Raw genomic sequence first — 22,014 nt, 5'->3', positions numbered from 1 at the left:
CTTTCCAGACACCCCCGCTAAGCCAAGCCCAGATTCCTGCCCCACAGAGCCTGTGGGATAATAAATGTGCACTGCTCTCAGCCACAGAGCTTGTGGTCATTTGTTATGCAGTCATAGAAAACAAATACAAATAGGTATTTCATTTTTCTGTATTGTGTTATTCAATAACTCCTTAGAATACTCTCCCAAACTCCCTACAACTTGGGTCTTGTGGCTCAGTCATTATTTTAGTCAACATCTGTGTGGGATTTACCATTTACAAACTAGTCTCATAAGTACTAAATCAACAGTTCATTAAGATAAGCTGTTGCGATTAGTCTCAGATAAGAGATAGGACGCTAAATCTGCGAGGTCTGAACGGACTTACCCAAGGATAACCAACTAGTAGATGACACATTGTGGCTTTGGTCTCAGGACCTTGACGACAAATCCCAGGTTACTCCACTCCACCACGTTGCCTTCCTTAATTTAGTCTTAGATAATTAAAACATAGTGGCAAATGAGCCACACTTTCTACCCTTCCAAGGGCCAGTTATATTTATTTTGTCTCCTATGATGGCAAAACACCTTTCCTTTACCTCAAAAATGCATATGTAAGGGGCTTCCCTGGTGGCGCAGTGGTTGAGAATCTGCCTACCAATGCAGGGGACACAGGTTCAAGCCCTGGTCTGGGAAGATCCCACATGCCGCGGAGCAACTAGGCCCGCGAGCCACAACTACTGAGCCTGCGCTCCGCAACAAGAGAGGCCGCGATAGTGAGAGGCCCGTGCACCGCGATGAAGAGTGGCCCCCACTTGCCGCAACTAGAGAAAGCCCTCGCACAGAAACGAAGACCCAACACAGCCAAAAATTAAAAAAAAAAAAAAAAAATGCATATGTTACTGGCCCCAATACACGCTAGTAGAAAAAAAATCTCACGGAAAAAGGATTAAAAGGCCGCCTACGATCACGGCTCAGTAGCAGCACCCTTATCTAAAATCAGGTTATGAATTGCAGATAGGAGTGTTATTATCATCAGCAGCAAAGGCATAAAACCAACATTAAAAACATCTTTTACAAGGTCTACCCAGGCTTAATTAATTCCTTCAATAGCTAGGGTGGGGGGGGGAAAGGCTTTGGCAAAACACTTTATGATTAAGGCCCAAACTCTAAACCTTATTAGTAACCAAAGGAGATGGCAAAATTAGCTAACAGATTTTTTTTTAATTGTTCTCTGTTGAAAGAAATATTTGGAAGTGATGGAAAGGACTTACAATTTATCTCTTTGTGAATGGCCAACGGTGGAATTCTAGCTGTGAGGTCTGTTGCTGGTTTGATCCAAAGGCCAGCTAATGGGGCACACGGCAATCCCTTCTGAGATGGAGCAGAGCATTTTCTATAGTGGAGATCAAAGGCAGTAGCGCAACGAGTCATCAAAGTGGGCACCTGTAATAATATAAATGATGATTAAAGTGGTCCCACCCTGCATTTCCCATGAGTCAATGTGAAGAGCTGTCATGGGACGCTCTCCCCCATGCTGGTCTCTTTACTTAAACCTGTCAGTATCATTGAAGCTGTGGGAGCTTAAGAATCATTTTATAACAAATAAAGGATTGTTTCATGTTGGCCAAACATTTAATAGGCTTCTAGAAAATATCCTGTTTTAGTTCAGCTCAGAATTTGGCCCAAGATGAGAGGATTTTGTTTGATTGTTGGTTGCTTATTTTTCTGAACCTACATTTTAAATGACAGCAGGTTTGGAAATAAATGTGATTCAACCTTGGAAGGCTCTTGCTATGTGTCTGTGTGTCTTTTATCAGGGCCCTTGATTAGAAGGAAAAGAGAAAGGAGTCCTTTTTGTTCCATCTCGCCCTGTTATTATATTCATTATGAATCTTTCCCTTTCTTTCCGCCAATTAGGACCTGTCCCAATATGGCGGGACCTCCAGAGTACTAGCGCTGCCTTGCATGTGTGACTCTTTCCAGAAATCGCTTGGGTTGAAATTCAATCCCCCCCCTCCTTTTTTTAAAGAAGAAAACACAGTTCGACTGAATTCCAAAGCATTTATATTTAGAGTTTTCATGACTCAAGGACCTATTATCAAGAGAAAATGAGAACGATTCTATTCTCACCTTTACCTAAACAAACAGGCTCATTGGGTGCCAAGATATTTGAAAGACTTATTGGTTGTCCTACAGAGAAGCCTCTTATCACAGTGTCAGTTCAGAAGGATAAAGCAGAGTTGGACAGTCTAGGCTTGGATTCTAGTCCTAACTCCACCATGTACTAGCTCTACAGGTGTCGATGTATTAAGTAACCTCTGTAAGTCTATTTCCTAGTCTATACCAGAGTCATAAATAATCATGGCTTCTTGCGGCAATGGAAAGGGTTGAATGGATTGTCTGCGAGGCCCCAGCCCACCATCTGGAACATGGGGAGTCATTTAAAAGTGCTATTATTTCAGGACTGATTACTGAATAGTTTTCTCTGGTTGCCTTCTTCAGTTAGTTGTTCCATCCACTTGATTTGCCCTCAGTCTTGTTTGATTGGCTCCACACCAAACATGTTCAAGTTCTACCTACATAGAACCAAAGATGTGAAGAGCTGAAAAAGTACCTGTTTATTCTGGTCATAAATTTGCTTTGGAACTTAGGTTTATCTGTATCGATCTCACTACATATACCTTCAAAATAATATTGAGGATTGCTATCAGGGTAGAGGAGCAATTTGGTAGACAATTTTGTTCATTCTTAAAGAGTGGCTCTACAAAGCATGTGGGTCATAAAGCATTCAGTGCACGTTTGCTCATGAAATGAGTAAATAACTGAAATGATGACACTTAATTAATAATTGTGGTGACCAGTACATTAAATCTTTCGTTAAAAGTATTCTGCAATTAATCATTTACATTTACATTCCCTAGCCTTCTTTTTGTTTTTATTACTCAAAGATCAACAAATTGGCAATCCAAAGATATTTTTGCTATTTCTGTTGAAATTTGGGGAAAGTTGCCATCTGTATCATACTGCTTCTTCTAATGAATGCACTTCTTATACCTTTCCATTCATGCAGATCTTCTTTATTATCTTTCAACCACGTTTAAAATTTTGCTCTCACACATTATTCTATTTACTCTTGCGAACTTGATATTTTTTTGCCTAAATTGTAAAATATTGTTTGTTAAATATACTTTTTATTCTGAAATAATTTTAGACTTACCAAAAAGTTGCAAAGATAGTACAGAGAGTTCCCATACACCCTTCACCCAGTATGTTTCTCCTAATGCTATCACCTTACATTTCTGTGGTACATTGGTCAAAACTAAGAAACCAACATTGGAACATCACCATTGACTAAACTCCAGACTTTATTCAGATTTCAGCAGGCTTCTTTTTTTTTTTTTATTATTAACGTTCTTGTTCTGTTCCAAGATCTTATCCAGGATACCATATTGCATTTAGTTGTCATGTCCCCTTACATAATATAAAGATCGTAAGTATTCGTACATAATATACATAATAAATGTGTGTTAAATTTTGCCATGTGTTTTATCTCTATGAATTGATACAATCAGGTGATTTTTCTTCTTTAGCTGTTGATATGGTAGGTTGCATTGATTGACTTTCTAATATTTAACTAGCATTGTGTAACTGGAATAAACTCCTCTGGGCCATAGTGCATATTCTTAACATATATTTTGCTGGATTCAAGTTTTGCTGGATTCAAGTTGCTAATACTTTGTTTAGAAATTTTACAGCTAAGTTTATATGAGATATTGTCTGTAGCTTTTTTCTTTTGTAATGTCTTTCTCTAGTTGTGATATCAAGGTAATTTTGCCCTCATTCAATGAGTTGGAAAGTACTTCTTCATCTTCTATTTTCTGGAAGAGGTTGTAAAGAATTGTGCTAACTCTTCTTTAATTGTTTGAGAGACCTCTAAATATTGGACTGACCTGGATCTTGGTCACAGAGCCTTGATTCCTTTCTACCTACATTCTGCTCTTAGGAAATTTAATTTTTGTTCCTTTTAAAATACCTTTCAACTGCCAATAAATCCCAAATTTATAACTCCCAACTCAGATTGCTCTACTGAGCTCCAAACTTATATACAATTGCCCTTCAGTATTGGTGGAGGATTGGCTCCAGAAGCCTCCAAAGATACCAAAATCCATGATGCTCAAGTTCATTATGTAAAATGGAGTAGTATTTACATATAACTTATGCACCTCTTCCTGTATACTTTAAATCGTGTCTAGATAACTTAGAATACCTAATGCGATGTAAAAGCTATATAAATGGTTGCTGGCATGTGGCAAATTCAAGTTTTGCTTTTTGGAACATTCTGGAATTTTTTTGAAAAAATATTTTTGATCTGCAGTTGGTTGAATGCACAGATGCAGTACCCATGGATACAGAGGGTCCACTGTATACAACTTTCCCCTTTGATATCTCCACTACAACTAGAATAGAACTCTTAATCCCTGTCTACTCCTTTCTGATAGCCTATTCCTCCCCCGATGAGAAAATAACCATCTCTGTAAAACCACCCTATTCTCATTGGACTAAGCCAAAATTGTCTGAGTTCTTTCATACCATCGCACACTGTATTCAGTATACTACATAATTACTACATAATTCTGTTGATTCTACCTTCAGAATACATCTTGAAATCTGTCCTTTTCATAATCTCTACCGTGACCAGCCTAGTCTAAGCTGCTAACATTTGTTGCCAGCTGGTCTCTCTCTTGCTACGCTCCCCAAACCAAATGATTCTTTATTCACATCGCAGCCAGAGTGACATCTTTAAAGGATAAATTAGACCCTCCTTTTGAATAACATTCCATTACACGTAGAATAAATCAGAACTTCTGAACCACAGTGCAACATATTTTCATAAACAGGAGGCTGGCCTCATTTTCAACTAGTCCCTAGGTTAGGTTCCTGTATTCATCTGTTAGGGCTCCCCTAACAAAATACCATGGACTGGCTGGCTTAAACAACAGAAATTTATCTTCTCACAGTTCTGGAGGCTAGAAGTGGAAGATCAAAGTGTCAGCAGGTTGGGTTTCTTCCTGCTGTGCAGACTGCTACGTTCTCACTGTGTCCTCATGGAACCTTTTCTGTGTCCACATGGAGACAGAGAGATCTCTGGTGTCGTTTCTCTTCTTAGAAGGACAGTCCTATCAGATTAGGGACCCACCTTTATGACCTCAGTTAACTTTAATTTCCTCTTGAAAAGCCCCATCTCCAAATACAGTCACATTGAGGGTTAGGGCTTCAACGTATGACATCTTTTTTTTGTTGGGGAGTGGGAGGGAAGTACTTAACTCCGTCCATAGCAGTACCTAATCTCACTCTCTAGAATCTAGACATACAGGCTCTCTTCTACACATAAAGGACACCAAGCTCATGTCTGTCTTAAGGCCGTTATTGCAATTCCCTTCATCTGGAATGGTCTGCCCCTAAGTCCAAATGTTTGGATGATTCTTATCTTTTATGTCTCAACTCAAATGTGACCTCCTCGGAGAGTAATGTCTTAATAACCCAATCTAAAATCTCCTCTACACCCTGGCCATCACTTTCCATCCCATTTCTCGTTAATTTTCTTTATAGAACTTATCACTATCTAAATCATCTTTTTCTGTTTACTGGTTTATCTTCTCACAGCCTCTCTCCCCTTACCTGACACTAGAATAGAAGCTCCATGAGGGCAGAGAACTGTTTCTATGGTTTGCTGCTATATTTTTGGTTCTCAGGACACTTCCTGGTACATAGCAAATGACTAAAAATATTTGTTGGCTGTTTTTTTAAATTAATTTTTATTGGAGTATAGTTATGTTGTGTTAGTTTCAGGTGTACGGCAAAGTGAATCACTTACACATATACGTGTATCCACTCTTTTTTAGATTCTATTCCCATATAGGTCATTACAAAGTATTGAATAGAGTTCCCTGTGCTATAGAGTAGGTTCTTATTAGTTATCTATTTTATATATAGTAGTGTGTATATGTCAATCCCAATCTCTCAATTTATCCTTCCCCCCACCTTTCCCCCTTTGGTAACCATAAGTTTGTTTTCTACATCTGTGACTCTATTTCTCCTTTGCAAATAGGCCCATTTGTACCATTTTTTAAAATTCCACATATAAGCGATATCATATTTGTTGACTGTCGAGGGAATGAATTTGGTTTAGCCAATGCTGGCAGATTGCATGGGACCTATTCAATGGGGGAGTCCTAGTGTGCTTGGTGGTTTTTTAAAGTTTCAAGAGATAAACCGTAGGTAAGAAGCTCTGTCCTTTTCTCATATTGTCAAAAGAACTGGCCACAATCACCTCATAATTTGATGATTATGAAGGAGACATTTAAGGACTTGGATTCTTATGCCCTAGAACCCAGGGTAAAAAGACAGCAATACTAACCACCAAAGTCCCCTCTAGTCTCTCAGGTCAGCTATGAGTGTAAATGAGACAAAGGTTTGTTTCTTCGTTTCTAACTTATCACCCAGGAAGTGCCCAATGGATGTTGGTGTCCATGTATACAATCTATATGGTGCCAGTGAAAGAAGAAAAGAAGGGAAATATAAGCATGCACCCTATATTTTCAAAAAGAAATAGCATTTCTTACCTACACACAGTTTCTCCTACTGTGAATTTTATGGTTAATAACCCACACATTTCAACATACTTGGCCTTGTTAGTGCTCTTCTAACATGTGTCTTCCCTTTGCAGACGATATAGTTATTAACGAATGAAATTAGCTCCAAGTTATAGTGATGGGCGTTCAATTTTGTCCAATTAGAGATTCACAGGGAATTTACACGTGCACATTTCAAAGTTATCAAATATTCAGGGGCTTGTAAAGAGCACAGAACTCCATTTAGGCTGACGTCAGGAAATCGTCTTAGGTCTATGACAGAGTTATTTTTCTCACTTGCCATGATGGAGCCTAGCTTTTAAGAGACCACCTACATAAGCACTTTGGTACAAATTTCAATGCTTTCTTGAAAATATGTGATCAGAGACATGGAGGGAAGGTGTAATAACTTTACTGGATGGTTATTTTCAGGTTATCAGTCTCCTGAATCATGCAAGTCTAAAAGGAATTTCAATTTGTGGAGATTTCAGTAAAGAGATAACATTCAGAAACATCTGCTTCAGTAAGTCAATTCTCCCAAATTTAGAAAGCCCAAATAATTAATCTGCGGGCTGAATTCTAAGTTCACATATTTTTTATTGCAAATGTCAACTAAATATGCCACTTGAGAGATTACAAAGAAGGCAACTTGGCCCAGAGAAAGGTGCTGCGTTAAGTCAACATTCTTTCTCAGATTGAAACTTGGTCCGTGTTCCTGAGTAAAGCGCCGAGGACAACAGACGTCGTTGTGAGATCTCCTAAAATCAGGAGATGTTTTGCATGATACCTTCCCCCAAAGGGAATAATGGTTGGCCTCAGAGCCAGATTTTTCGAGGATGACTTTTTCCCACACATCATAAAAATGCAACCCCATTTTCTTACTTACCTTGAGTACCTTTCTGGTCGGATTCACGGCTTTGTTTTCAATACATTGCTTTCTTGACTACTTCTTTGAGCGAGCTATACCATATACCATGGTACAAAATACCATGCTATCGGTATATTGATCAGAATCAATATACCGATAGCATGGAAGGGAAGAAGAAATGTTGGGAGAGCAAAGATGGAAAACCTAGTCCAAGGGGGCACTTGTTGGGTAGCTCCTGGGGACAGCCGCACATAAGATTGTACCACCAACAAGTATATTTGAAAGCAGCGATATGATCACTCATGAAGCTAGCCCAGGAGCATAATCTTCCCATTTAAGATCTGAGAGTGATGGGTAGGAGGCAAGAAATGCTTTCTATCAATAATGAACAGGCAACCCACACATTAAAATCACTTTTCAAAACACACATGTCCTGCATATTGCAAGAGTTTTAAGACACAGAAGAAAATCATTTTTAAGCTTATCCTGTTTCTTTTAAAAGATCAAAGGGCATAGAAAATTGTACATGAAAGACACAACTTTTTGTTATATAGATAGATGTATAAGGCTAAATATATATGTGTTTATACTCATTATATAGATATACATATACATAAGACTAAAGTAATATAGTGTGTACTCTGTATATATATAGGATACATTTATCTATATTTATCTTTATCTATCTATCTATCTATCTAATATCCTAGATAACATCTTAAGTCTTGGAAGTATTAAAGTTGTTTTATTTTTATTTTTTAAGATTTACAGCAGTGGTTCTCAACCAAGGGCAATTTGGCAATGTCTGGAAACATTTTTGGTTGCTATAATTAGCAGGGAGGGGGCTACTGGTATCTAGTGGGTAGGGGCCAAAGATGCTACTAAACACCCCACAATGTATAGGACATTCCCTCTCCCAGGAAAGAATTTTCTGACCCCAAATATCAATAGAGCCAAGGTTCAGAAAACCTGATAGAACCTATAAATTGGGCAGGCATACCAATGAACTCTTAAGACGTCTTAGGTCTGTGACTGAGTTTATTTGGGGGAAAATATCAGATACCAGCAGTTTAAAAAAGGACATTCTTCCCACCTCACTTTTCTGAGGAATCAGTCAATACATTCCAGTGTTTTCATTGCCACATCATAAAAGATATGCTTGTTTATTTCATTTCCTGGATGAGTGAAAATGAGCAAGTTGCAGCTTGCCTCAATAATTTCCAGAGGATCTCAGTAACTAGGACATTATACCCTGAGTCTGAGGAAAAATCGGCAAACGTTTCAGGAAATTTCCCTTTTTTGGCAAAACTGAAAGGCCACAAACAAATTCACTTTCAAATGGATATTTAAGGGCATTTTATGAGTCTTTTCGATGTCTCTCCAAGTCTTGCTGGAGTTGCTGTGTTGAAAAGCTGTAAATTTTAGTTGCAATAAAATAGACATTACTTTTAATTGTTTCCTCTCAGCATTATCACATATATGTAGATTTTTTTTTTTTTTTTAAAGCAGCTTGGAAAATCAGCATTTACAGTTCCAAACAGCTTTCATACTGTCATCAGTCTATATTCTAAGGTGTTTCTGCATTGAAAGAAGATACATTAGTGGAGAAATATGAGGAAAGAAAAACTAAAAACTACCAGATGTTCTTGAAACCTCAGAACAGATCATTTGTATCCTTTGTAGCTTCACTGCTTCCAGGTATGATTATCCATGTGGAAGATCCAGAAGAGCTAGTCTCCAGCACTGAAGGTCAGCGTTAACCTCACTACCTCCAGGATAACTGAACATTGAGGCGTCATAAAGAACAGTTCTAGGAACTCATGCAATTTGATTTGCTTTTCCAAAATTAAAATTTGGATAATTAAAAAATATATAAACAGAACGTACCAATCCCTATAAATTATCATTAAAAAATTGAAAACTGGGGCTACTTGACTCTATCTGGGGACGCTGAACTTTTCATCATAAGCCAAATACTGCTGCGTACGATGCTTTGTAAATGGATAGTCCTCTGGCTGGGCTGATTCTTTTTGACAGTTCCCTTGGTTCCTTTTGGTACTCTACCCATCCGTGGTACATGTGAATTTGTACTTGATGTTAATGGTCTCACTGCACTTTTTATTTGATTGGCTCTGTACCAACAGAAACAGTATGAATGCTCCATCATCAGCCACTACAGTCACAAGAGCAGTGTTGAAGTAAGAATTCAATTGTAAACATGAGACAAGAAATTTCATTGCCAAAAGGGACTGGAAACTGGAGAAATGCAAGGATCCAAAACTACGAGACCTGGCATCACGTCTTCACTGCTTTCATTAAACAAGCAAACAAACTGCTAGAAGGAAATGTCATGAAATAAACAAACAGAGTACACAAATAATTGCTTATTTCTTTGGCATCCTCCCTTCTTTCTCTACCTATGTTTTATGATTAAAAGGGATACTTTGTTTCTTGTTTTCATCCTAAGCAATGTAGGTACAGATAATACGGTACTTTAAAATATGTGAAAAGTGCTTTACAATGAATGGTTTCTTTTTATGCAGATTTCAAAACAGGGCACCAAACCAGATTCTTTCGAGATTCAGGGCAAAGCCAGATTTACCATTAAAGGATAATAAAAATTTTTCATTACTGAAACATGAAGGAATATGAAAGTGAGTCTTCACGTTGGAATTTTCAAAAACAGAAAGATAATATTCACAGTTATTAATTTATTTCTATGGGCCTTTCCTATACAATTTGTATCTTGGTTACTGGTTTTAAACCAACTGAAAAATAACTAATAGAATAAATTTTGCAAAGCACCCATTAAGAACCCTTTATATCAGAGGCAAACAATCTAATAATGACTTTCTAACATGAACTCCATTCAAAGATATGTCTATTCGACCACTTATTCCACATGTGACCTAAAACATCTGCCTCAAAAAGTGTGTCTTTGGTTTCAAAGTACCAGATTCAATGTACGTGAATGGTTTATCCAAAACGCATTTTCACTCGTGGAAACGCAATCAAAATCACATATCATGAGCTATTTGGGGACCTGCCATTATTTCTGTATAAGCAAAATTGCATATTAATCTGACTTTGAAACACAGGACACTAATAAAGTCCTTTTCTGCCGGAACATGCTAAATAGAGGACAACAGATCAGGACTTAAACGTAGCAAATTGAAAAGAAAGATAAAACTTGTTGGGACTCATTTTATTGTATCAAAGACACTGGACAGAAGAATTCACCCACTTACTGAGTTGTAACAAGATAATTAGTGAAGCTACTTACAACAAGCCATACTGAGAAAAAATAATGAATGCAATATCAATATATATGTGGCAAGTGAAAATGAGAGCAGAGGAAAGAACACAGGTACACCAAAGTGCTGAGGTATCTTTGCTCATGCTACTCTAAAAAACATGTCAGGAGGACAAGCGTCCTTCATTTTCATTCAGTGATCATCCATTTTACTATATTTTCCATAATGGACTTTTATTAAGCATCTACTTTGTTTTAGGCACTTCTGAATAATCTGCCTCACTAAATTGTCATATCCTCCCTGCCAAGTAGTCATCTGTTTCATCACACAAACGCGGAAGCTAAGGACCAGGTAAAGGTAACAAGTTAAGTCTGGGGTGAGAAGCGCATGATTTTGTTCCTTCCACTGTTCCACAGCTACTCTCAAACAGGTTAACACTTACCTTGACAAGTCCTTTGTATGATTCCTGGAGGATAACAGCAGTTATTGAACGTATGAGTGCATGGAGAAAACTGTGACCCACAAATGAGTACCTTCTGGTGACTGACATTAACAAATTAAATATAAACCCAACGCATACAGATACCAATGTCAAGTGGAAGACAACCCTGGTGACCCCCGCAGATACTTTGGTTCCCAACATCTCTTTTATTTCTGTTAAAAATTTATTAACAGAAACTTTTCAGAAATTAAGAAATGAGAAAACAGATGTTTGGAGAGATTCAGAAATCTCTGGAAGATGAAGATGTTAATGATTTGTACCCAGGTTTGCTTTATTCCAAAGTCTTTTCTCTTCTTTCTACATCGCAGCCTCTGCCTCGTAAAACTGTAAGGGGAACACACTCACTCCTGGATGCTCTGCTCTGGCAAAGGCGCTCACTTGCATTCACAGAGCATCAATTATTTGGCCGTCTCCCTGGATCTTAGAAGCCTGCTCTTCCTCTGTCCACGCCACAGTATTTGTGTCTGCACCATGAAAATCCTACAAAACGTTCTCCCTTTTGTGGAAATTTTGAGCATTTCAACACCTAAACTCTATCTAATTGTAGGTGGGTTGACAGCATAGGATTATAAAATATTAAGAAGAAAATGAATTTCTTTGGGTTTACTCGTTATTTTTCTGTAGAATTGCTCTTTTAGGAAAAGAAATCTAGTTTAAAAAAAAACCCTGGTCATTCTTTGAGAGTTCCCCATTATACATTTGGTGCTTGTTCTTTACCAAGAAATATCCATTAGGGCAATATAAATGGGACTAAATGTCCTCTATGAAAAGATTCTGGAGACAATATCACTGCTTCCTCAGGTTCATATCTTGAAAGACAATAACTTATGCCATTTGAAGCAAAACTGTCGTGAAAATTTTTCATTTTGTTGTCTTCCAAATGCTCAAGAGGTAAAGATGATCATCAAAAACAAAGTCTAGCCCATCAATGCATATAGCTATGGCTTAAAATTCTAACAAAAACAAATTTTATCACATTGGATAAGCTAATATTAATCTCATAAATATTCTTGATCGAAATCTAAATAAAAATAAAAAGGCTTCTAGAAAAAATCCACCCAGCATTAATAGCTCTTCTAAAACATTTTTAGTTTTTTCCATCTGGTCACTTCCAAGAAAAACTATTCAGTACTTCCAAGTAATGAAGAATCAAACTAGGTAAGTCCTACTCACAGAATTTCAGAAAGACTACCAGAGGGAATAAAAAATGCTCTTAAATTTCAAAGACACAAGTTTTTCTCCACCAACTCTGGCACATTTCATGACCTTATTCTGAGGTCATACAAGTAGATGGTCCACCAGAAAGCACGAGCACAATGGCTATGCAATGTCTCTAGCTTTTCATGACAAAATTGGCCGAAGTCAGCCTAATGTCAATAAGAAAGACTACTATTTTTGTATGGTTATTTGTCAATCATATCTACACTCTGTCACCTTGACAAGAACTAATGCCCAAGCAGTAAATTATTTCCCTTCTCATCCATATATTTTAGAGAATTAAAGGCATTGATTTTACAAGGAGAAAAAAATGCTTCTCATTGATTCTCTATGGGGAATAAACGAGCAAGAAGAAATGCTCTTCTGAATGCATAATGGACTTTCCTATCTCCAGAACTGTCTCTCACTCCCCTCCACCCATACATGCAACCAATGTCATTGTTGTCACACCTAGCAGGGTATCAGGTGGAGGTGAAGCCAAAGGACTCTTTCCTCTACAACCAGGGGAATCACCATAATTTCCAGTCTAGTACAGTTTCCAGTTTAGCTACAGTTACTAAGGGTGAAGATTACTCCTGGGGTTTCATAGGAAGGTAGATAACTGTAGGGTTCAAGGCAGTCATCCCAGATGTTACTAAGCTCACCCCTTTCTCTGACTCTTTTCTAACGCCTTGTTTTTATTAACTTTCATCAGGTCAAATTCATAGGCTGTACTTTGACTTTCCAGGGAACACAGGTCATCTGAAAACACAGCTAAAGGATTATAATCCCCTTACTTGGGTATGTTCACAGAGTAAAGTAAAATATTAGACTTACCTCTGTCGACCCATATTGCATGCTATGGTCCCACTTTCCCAGGTCTCCACGTTGTCCTTTTCTTCGTGCAGACGCATCACTCTCCCACATCTTGGTTGGGAGAAGAAGTAGAAATCTGACAATCCCTAGCAGAAATTCACAGTGCAGGAAGGAATAAAACAGGTAGTCAAATGTCCCAAATGGCTGATTCCCATTGCTCTTCAAAGGCATTGATAAAGGAACAAATTTGTCACAGAAACACCCGTGACCCCAAACAATCTGTTTTTGAGGCATGAAGGGGCCAACTGACCAACTGAATCCAACCTAGGGAAGCTACTGAAATGGTACTATGCTATTATAAACTAATTTAAAAGGGTCCCAGGAACTGACGCATGCATACATGGTACCCAAACCCAAAGATTCAATCTAGGATCAGAGGATCTGGAATGAAAAAATTCGGTGTGGGCTTCGGATTTGTCGCCCTGTCTACCCTCTTACTTCTGTCCCTCTGATTATTAAACTTGTCCTTGGTGGACTCTTCCAAGAGTCACCTAAATTTGGTCAGGAACAGAGCCACGGGGATAACAGTCAAAACTGAATGCTCAGTATATACTGACTTAAGTGTGACTGTTTTGGCTAAAAGATTTTCCCCAAAGTGGTATTTTTAAAAAAGATAATAGACTTTATTTTTTACAGTAGTTGTAGGTTCTCAGCAAAATTGAGAGGAAAGCACAGAAAGTTCCCATACACCCTCTCCTCACACAGAGGCACAGCTTCCCTACTATCACCATCCCCCGCCCGAGTAGAATATTTGTTACAGTTAATGAACCTATGTTGACACATCATTATCACTTGAAGTCTATAGTTTACATTAGGGTTCACTCTTGGTGCTGTACATTTTATTAGTTTTGACAAATGTGTAATGACATGTATCCACCATTGTAGTATCATACAGAGTGCATTCCATGTCCTACTATCTTGGTTAAATTTTTATTGATTCATTCAGTTAGTCATTTTTATTCGAGTCTCTTTCCTCTATGCATTAAACCCTGTGCTACACCCTGGGAATCTTCAAAACAATAATTAAAACAAATTAACAGCCTTTTCTTTAGCCTATCTCTCCCTTCTTGCATCTTACTGAAAGCAGAGAGAAGGAACCAAGCGGCACTCTCAATACCCGGGCTAGAAACATTCTTGGCTAGACCATCCAGAAACTGAGATCACGAGTGCTTGTTTGTTTAGGATGCTAAGTTTTGTAGTAATTTATCACAGAGCACTATACAACTAACACATGTATTAATATCAAGAGTGGAACATTGCCAAAATACGAACCCAAAGCTTGGGGGTGGCTTTGGAACTAGGCGGTGGGCTTTGAGAAGAGGGTTAGGAACAGCCTGAGAGCCTGGAAGAAATTGTGGACAGAAGCCTGTGGTCGTTCATCAAGCTCCAGGTGAGGGCCGGCAGGCAAATGAGGTAAATGTTACTGGAAACTGGAAGAAGAGCCATCTCTGTTATGTTGTGGCGGCAAGTTGAGTGACACCATCGAGTGGAAAGGAGAAGACGTATCAATGAATTGGGTGATCCATAAAGATGTATATATTATATACACCCCTATTCCTTTAAATAAAAAGTAGACCTATTAATTGTTGTTGTTGTTACATTGTGGAAGGAATCTTTAAGTCTAATAGGAAGACAAAAGGACAGCTTCTGTGGTGTATCTTCTTATTCTTCAAAATACTTACTAGCTGACATTCAGGTGTCTGCCTCGGAAGAACAGGTTTTCATCTCCATCCTACTGTACTCTGACGTGGATATGTGACTTGCTTTAGCCAATAAAATGAGTGGAAGCGGCATGGATCACTCCCAAGCAGAAGTTTTAAGAGCTAGTGCATGCTATATTTTTATTTATCCTATGGTGAAATGTCTCATTTTATAAGAGCTACTCTATCAGACTGAATCCTGGAAGAAAGCGATCCAAAGCCAGCCAGCAATGAACATATATTTGAACAAGAAAGCAAGCTTTGTGGTTAGAAGTCACTGTCATTTGTTACTGCTCTATACATTATCCTTGCCTGACTGGTACAGCGTCAGACAAGTGCTGGAGTTGAAGGATGACCCATGGACCAGGGGAAGAGGACAGATGCTAGGGCAGGTGCAGGGGCCTGGAGTGTGTGAGAGACCGTAGGAAGAGTGTGCGTGTCTAAAATGTAATATGGACATTGGTTCAGGAAAGGGATGAGGGGAAAGGAACAAATTAGATGGACAGGGTCATTTATTCCACGTTAAGAAAGTCTGCCCCCCTGTCAGGATGGAGAGTTCACTGAATTATAAGGGGAGGAATAATATGACCAAATTTTATGTTAAAAAGTTAACAATGACAGTCTTGTAGAAGGTACAGGTAAGGTGCCTGAAACACAGGGAGGGAATCCACTGTAATAGTTTAAGGAAAGTATGTTACACACATAACCAAGGAATGGAGAACATTGGAAAGGTATGAGAAACACTAAAGAGAAAAAAAGTGAGCGAATTTAGCAATGAGGTTGATGTGTTTATGGCATCGTTATAGGAACACGAAGTACAATATATGTATTGCTTGTGTTAGATTAGACTGTTAGGGACAGTCTGTCTCTTCTTCCCCACTTTCTGTGGGAGGAGTACATTTCTCCAACACATGAACATGTAACTTACCATGATGGGGGGGTGGAAAGGGTAGTGTGCAAGTTCCAAGTCTGGGCCTTGAGAAGGAAGCATCGTTTGCTTTTCCTCATCCTCTTTGGGATCATCCCTCCCCCTTCATGAGCACATTCCCCATCTAGTCTCCTGGTTCCTGGTCCCTGAGGACAAACCTGCAACAAACCTGATCTGAATCTGTGGCTGAGCCCAAGTCCAGCTGATCCCAGCCAAGACCGGAGAAGTCCCGCCCCCCTTCTGCCAGGCAGACATGTAAGTGAGACATAAATGCCTGCAGTTGTGTGCCACTGAGTTCTTATTGTTTTCTAGCCAAAGTTGATTGATACACCACTGCACTCAAATTTCAATGAGCTACTATCCTCAACTCCACGTTCCTTTTATGACTTTTAAAAAATTTTTTGCTGCGCTGGGTCTTCGTTGCTGTGCACGGGGTTTTCTCTAGTTGCAGCGAGCGGGGGCTACTCTTCGTTGCGGTGCGCGGGCTTCTCATTGCGGTGGCTTCTCTTGTTGCGCAGCACGGGCTCTAGGCACGTGGGCTCAGTAGTTGTGGCACACGGGCTTCAGTAGTTGTGGCTCGAGGGCTCTAGAGCGCAGGCTCAGTTGTTGTGGCGCACGTGCTTAGCTGCTCCGTGGCATGTGGGATCTTCCTGGACCAGGGCTTGAACCCGTGTCCCCTGCATTGGCAGGTGGATTCTTAACCACTTCGCCACCAGGGAAGTCCCCCAGTTCCTTTTAAAAATAATTGACTACAAGGTTCCAGCCAAACTTTACCATCTTTTCTTTAAATAATAAAAGATCAAAGGAAGATAATTCTTAAATGTTCTGTTGGATATGTTTTTATTTGGGGGTTTATTTTTAATCATTTATCCCGGTATAACCATGAAGCGGGACATGTAGTTGTAATTATTTATATTTCCCCTCAAGTATGAGAATATAGATTTTTTACTATTGATTGAGCAAGTTGACTAGTTCTCACTAGAAGCAACAGCATAAAGCCACATAAAAATGCAAATATTAATTAATATTACTTAGACTTGAGAGATTAGTTTAGGTTAATCAGTTAGATGTTCCTGGGAAACGGTCAAGGCCCTAGTCCTAAATCCACTCAACAAAGACCTTTAAAATTTTCAACCTTTTCATCCCTTTTTAAACGCTATGGTTGGCTCTCTTCTTAGTTTGAAATAATGCATGTAATGTTTTTACAAGTGCAAACAGCAGTAAATAAAAGAGTGATAATGCATTAGGAAGGGAGTTTATTTGAAAACCTTCAAAAGTGGTTTACTTTAATATCCAAGGTATATGCATATTATAGTTCTGATAATGAGGGCATACAGTAAACTGTAATAAAAGTCATTGAAAGGTTTGCCAAGATATATTCTCTTGTTTGAATTAAACCTACTCTAGGAGACTGTAATTTTCCCTCTTTCATCAAAGGATATTAGCCTTGGTTTATTTCTGACATATTTTATTTGGGTTGTATCATGTGACCTAAACGGACTGGGAAGAGGCAAGGTGAACCACTGCAGCATGTATCTGAAGTCTAAGGGAGTGGTACCCAGGGGATGCAAAGATGGCTAGAGAACACCAGTAATTGGGATGCGTTTTTTTAGACTGTTTCACACAATCTGTTGGGAAACAGATTTGCCCATGAAATGTGAGAAAGCCTCAGTTTGGTGCAGCCTCCTGTAGAGAAGGCGTCCTCCGAGTTTGTGGGCTGGCATCACCAGTATACTGGCCTGCTGCTGCTCGGTTTCTGTGAGTCTGTTTTTAATTATGGAAGTAATACAACATTGTTAAAGGAAGATTATAAATAAGGTAAAAGAAATATTACTATTTTAACCTCACTCCAATTTTTCATTTTTGTATGTCTTTCCCAAGCTTCTTGAGTAATTACTAAGTTCCCAGTAAGACTTTCTCTGCCTCAGCTCACGTAAGTCTCATGACAACAATAGAGAGTATGATCCTTTTTTTTAGAGAAAAGAGCTGGAGGTTTTAAATAACTTCCCCAAGGCTAGCAAACTACCAAGTCACAGAGGAGTGAGGAGAAAACTGTTTGATTTCCTAGCCCAGGCTTCTTAATAAGCATCTTACATAGTTGTAAACGTAGTGTGAAGACAGTTTTGTGTCTTGCTTTTCCCACTTAATGTTGAACTGTATTTTCCCGCATGAGAGCGTAGTCTGTTACCATTATTTTAGTAGCATGGTCTCCCTTAATAGAGATATGTCCTAACTTCCTGAGCCATTCTCCTATCATAGGACTTTGGATTACTTCCAAATTACCATTTTGGAATTTTACTGTTTTATAATTAATACTACAATAACTATCTTAATGCATAATATGCTCTTACACAATTCAGGGTGTTTTGTTTTTCCCCTATAGTCTACAACGTTTAGAAAATTTTGAAGATTTTTTTTTTATATGTGTAAAGTCTAAATGGGATTTTTTCCATTGTTTCAATTTTGGCTGGGATTTCAAAGCTGAAAAGTTATGTGACAAATGCCCCTACCTCCTAGAGAGAGAGACGCCTGGTCATTTACATGTGACCTGCAAAGGAGGCTGCCCAAACCAGGTTCAGCCCCTCTTAGCCTATCACCCGCCTTCTATTATACAACAAAAGCTAAGAATGCATTAGGAAGATGAATAAATAATGTTTTAGAACAATTGTCAGTAAATCCCACACTTTTCTTCCCCTCCACTACGCTTTGTTAACCAACTTCAGGTCCAGTGAGAAAACTTTGATCTTGACATGTGAGGAATTTGGAAAACAAAGAGGCTGGCTCTCGCCTGAAAAACTTGAAAGGCAAGAGGTTGGCTGGAAGGAATCCGGATGGCTGAACACAGAAAAAAACTGGATCAGGGTGGATCCTACAGAGGGCAGGGAGGCAGGTGCCACCTGGAGAGGATCTCATCATGTGGTTTGCCTACAAGGGCTGAGAGCCCGCCAAGAATAAAAGGTTATGAGAAGACCACCACCAGAAGCAGTTCAGATGGGTGTCATATACGGGCACGCAGTTGGGTCAGTGCTCAGGTCAGTGGACAGTATCAGGGGTAGTCTTTCAAGAATCCATGGATACCCTGAGGCAGAAAGACAGCATTTAAGTACCTGTCTCCATCACAGGACTCTGGACCCAGATTACAAATTGCACCAGTTGATAGATAATTTTTGAGCCCTGATTTCTCCTCTCGGACTCCCTATCACCAAGGAGGAGTCAAGAAGCAACATAGTAAGGGAGGAGGGATGGAAGAATGAGGTAGAAAAACGATGGAGTATCCACCTTCCCTACTACAGGTTTACAAGTTCCAAGTTAGGAGCCCAGAGAAGAAGCCTGAAGCTGGATTACACAATGAAGGATTGGTGTTGTGTTTTGTTTCTTAGTCTCAAACTGGACTTCTGTATACCTGAGGATGAGTTTACCAGAGGTTTTTGTCCAAAGGCAAAGAAGGAAGATCCAACACAAAATCTGGAAGAAAAAATAGGATTATTTCACAATTTCACACCTCTGAACCCAGCTCATTCAATCAAGTGCGTGAAATTTCAAGTTGCATTCCAAAACATTTTTTACCAGTTTACAAACATCACCAGTGATGAAGGAAAATCAGTTCCATGATGTTTTGCTCTCTTTAAAAATTCTCTTTTGATGTTTATTATAATTTCATAGGTGAAATGTAATCTCAATTTAATAATTCTTAAGTTACTAGCATAAGTAAACATTTTAATTTGCATATCTATTATTTATATTTGCTCACTTATAAATTAGCTATGACATTGGACAGTATATCTATTAGTTAATTATTTTGTTATAAATTTGCATGTGGCAGTAAGAAGAGAGACAAACTCTTTCCCCTGTTTGCTACTCTGTAGTTTGCCTTTCAATATAAAATATTTTTTTTAAGTATGAAATTTTAAAAATGTAGTGAAACTCCAACTGTCAGCGTTTTCCTTTCAATTTCTCCTCTTTGGAAATTTGGAGAAAAAACGTCTATCTTTTCTTTATTCTTTTGTTGTGGGATTTCTAATGTTTAAATGTTTGACTGTTTCTCCCATCTGGAGCTCATTTGTATACAGCTCAGAATCTGATAAGCGTGAGTTAAGTATAACAAGTTGGCTGGGAAAAACATGTTGTTTGTATGGATATATCACTTTCAGCAATATTCGTATTCCAGTTTAAAGCACAACAAATGTTCTCACTCTCTAGTAAAGGCTGAAGAGACTTTCATAATAAATTTTCCTTACCAGAAGAATCCAGAGTCTCTCCCTTTATAAACATCAAGCTGCCTGAGCTTAGCTCTCTTTTTGCTCTGCCACAGCTCTTCCCTATCAGAATTTACACACCATCCACTGTCAGGGATGCAAACTGTTCTACAGTTTGTTAATATCCAAGAAAGGCCATCACCTCTGAATCATTTTTTCCCCAAACATAAATCCTTGGGCCAACAAAGAAAAGTGGTATTTTTCCATCTCCATAATTCCTGTTATTTTAAGTCTATCCTTTAACCAAAGTGGCTTTGTATTTCTTTTCCCTTGATAACTCACAGGTTCAAATGTAAAAAATTATTATTACAAGGAACAATTATGAGGTTCAAAGCATACTGTGTGCATTCCATGCTTCTAGTTTCTGGTACTGATATACGGAACGGAATACTTGTGGTTGTCGATTCGCATGAAGTGGATGGGTTCCAACCACTGGTGGTGAGAGGCTTAATGAAAGTCTGCCTTCATCAGACCCAACAGGGACCTACCATCATGGGAGGTGGCCCAAGTGCCCTACTGGAGGCATCTCAACAACAAACTTTCGACCATTAACTTATTCAGTCCAAATGGCAACCACGAAACGGGGGGTGGGAATGGCTTTGCTGATTTCCTTAGTTTGAACATTATTCTAGATTTTAAGATTTCAATATCTCTTTCCTAAACACTGAACTAGAAAAACCACTGACCTTTTAAAATACTTTTCATTTTTACTTTTTCAGTTTGGCGTGTTTAGCACTTTGATAACCCCCTCCTCACAATCTTTCTTATTTAATGAGATAGTACATTTACATAGCAAAGCAAAAAACAAAAACAGGACATCATTAATTACTGTTGACTTTTTTCTCACCGTCCCTATTTACTTCTCTATAAGACCAGGACATAATAGTTCCTTTTTTAATGCTTCTATAGCACATATATAGTTTTTTAAAACCATTTTTTATTGAAGTATATAGTTAATTTACAATGTTGTGTTGGTTTCAGGTGTACAGCAAAGTGATTCAGTTACAGAGAGAGAGATAGACTCTTTTTTAGATTCTTCTCCATTACAGGTTTTTACAAGATATTGAATATAGTGCCCTGAGCTATACAGTAGGTCCTTGTTGTTTATCCATTTTATATATACTAGTGTGTATATATTAACCCCAAACATACATAGTTTTATTATAGAAAAAACGAGTTGTATTTTAGTCAGCTGTGTACACGTTTGCCTCCTCTGGAATACTGAGAGCTTTCTGAGGACAAGAATGTATCCTCTTGATCTCCATTAGTCTAACACTTACCACGATGTCTGATTACCAGATATCGTCGAAAATGTATCAATAATACGTATAATAACATAATAATATATTCGTGTAAATAAATGACTTCTGATCTACAATGCTTTGAACACCTCGAGATTTCAAAATGACTTGCGGATGAATATTATTCCATCAACAGCACTTTTGCTGCTAAATATTCAATAACTATCAATGATAGTGCATAGGACCCTGATCAACACTGTATCACAAAGTGCAGCTGGCTTTTGGTGCACAGTATACTCAATTCTGCATCCTCTGGTGTGACACAGACTGCACATATGCACCGAATTCCATTACCTTTTCCCACTGGAAACACACAGTGACAATACGCATCCTATCACCCTTTGCAACTAGATGTAGCCATATGACTTAATTCTGGACAACAGAATGTGGGCAAAGGTGATGTCCACTTCTGGCTCAGTTCATGACAAAATTGTACAAGTGATCCTTGTTCTATCTGTTCCTGAAAGGAGAAGGATCTGTGAACCTATAATAAGACAGAACTACAAATATGGAAGGAA

General features: G+C 38.5%; 1 protein-coding gene across 1 annotated transcript in view; it reads right to left on the bottom strand.

The window, feature by feature from the left end:
- The window catches only part of KCNJ16 (potassium inwardly rectifying channel subfamily J member 16), a 151,711-nt gene extending 132,307 nt beyond the window's left edge, over positions 1-19,404 (bottom strand). Inside the window, exons 1-3 of the mRNA XM_059906470.1 lie at positions 19,343-19,404; positions 13,273-13,397; positions 1,254-1,425 (exon numbers count right to left, since the gene is read on the bottom strand). The gene's annotated coding sequence lies outside the window, so the exon portion shown is untranslated. The remainder of the gene's footprint in view (positions 1-1,253; positions 1,426-13,272; positions 13,398-19,342) is intronic.
- Between the last annotated feature and the right edge of the window lie 2,610 nt (positions 19,405-22,014).

The sequence above is a fragment of the Balaenoptera ricei genome, chromosome 20, assembly GCF_028023285.1.
Source record: "Balaenoptera ricei isolate mBalRic1 chromosome 20, mBalRic1.hap2, whole genome shotgun sequence".
Lineage (NCBI taxonomy): Eukaryota > Metazoa > Chordata > Mammalia > Artiodactyla > Balaenopteridae > Balaenoptera > Balaenoptera ricei.
This window is presented reverse-complemented; position numbering and strand designations above follow the sequence as displayed.